Here is a 1,176-nt window from a genome sequence, read left to right as displayed (position 1 = left end):
GATGGTCTGTAGGATATCAGTCAAACGTCCTCTGTAACATGTGCTGAATTCAAAGCTAACCTCAATTGATGGGATTTTCCTTCCACTACATCTTGGTTCTTATACAGACAGAATAGCTCGACTGAAGTGATATCCTTTGCCAGCATTGAAATTATTAATCCCACTGTTCTTTATTGAAGGCTACCATGCTTTATATTACCCTACTCTCTAACACTAGGACATGAAATGAAATCAGAGAGTTTTGTCTAACGTCTTTGTCCTACAGTCTTAGCGGTTTGGTAACTATGCCTTTGCCATATCTCTTCCGAACACTCACCCACTACTCCTTGCTGTTAAAGAATATTGGGGATTAGTAACAGTAGGCAATTTGATTAGTGTATGAGCTCAGGTTGTGGCTTCTACAGTAGAGTGTTAAGCTGAGCCTGTGTCGGACGAATTTGACATGTAGGATAATGGTCTAATTCCATATATTATTACATTTACTTTTGCTACTATAATAATAGACCTAATCCCACAATTGTAGGTATGCTATGATGTGAATACCTGATCATACGTAGAGGTCACATCATTATCTACACTGACTAGTCCTATCTTGAAAATCAGCGACATGATGTCTAGCACTTCTGAAGAACACCTTTGAGCTGGAGAGAGAGCAGTATATTCAATGCAAAGGCAATAAGTTATGCAGAAAGACCATATCTGAATGGCGAACCAATGTCATTTCGATTAATTGATCCTGCGTTCACTATTACCGACGTCCTCTAAGTCTTACATATTGAATGTCAATCTTCCCAGCAATTATGTTCAGCTCCGAGTATTGTGTGCTTGGTAAGCAACACCGCTACACTACTCTCCCACCAGAATCAACTTGACGTTGGTTTGAAACCCAACCGAGTGCCATTGTCGTCCTGATGTGAACCGCAAAACAAGAAGCCTTAACAAATTACGGAAGCTATTTTTGGGGACGTTAATTCATTTAATTCAAAGCTTGTAAAACTGTAACATTTACTTTTGCCCCTAGCCTAATCTACAGATCATAAGCTTTCGTTTGATGTATAATTCACTGCCATAGCATTTTCTTTTCTAAAGCTATTGTAATTTAGACGTAATCTTTTGTACCCTATTTTCTACTATGATCCCCCAGTTTTGGACATAATTGTATTTTCCTAATTATTG

The sequence above is a fragment of the Schistosoma mansoni genome, assembly GCF_000237925.1.
Source record: "Schistosoma mansoni, WGS project CABG00000000 data, supercontig 0113, strain Puerto Rico, whole genome shotgun sequence".
NCBI lineage: Eukaryota > Metazoa > Platyhelminthes > Trematoda > Strigeidida > Schistosomatidae > Schistosoma > Schistosoma mansoni.
The sequence above is the reverse complement of the archived record's forward strand: the minus strand, read 5'-3'. Positions refer to the sequence as shown.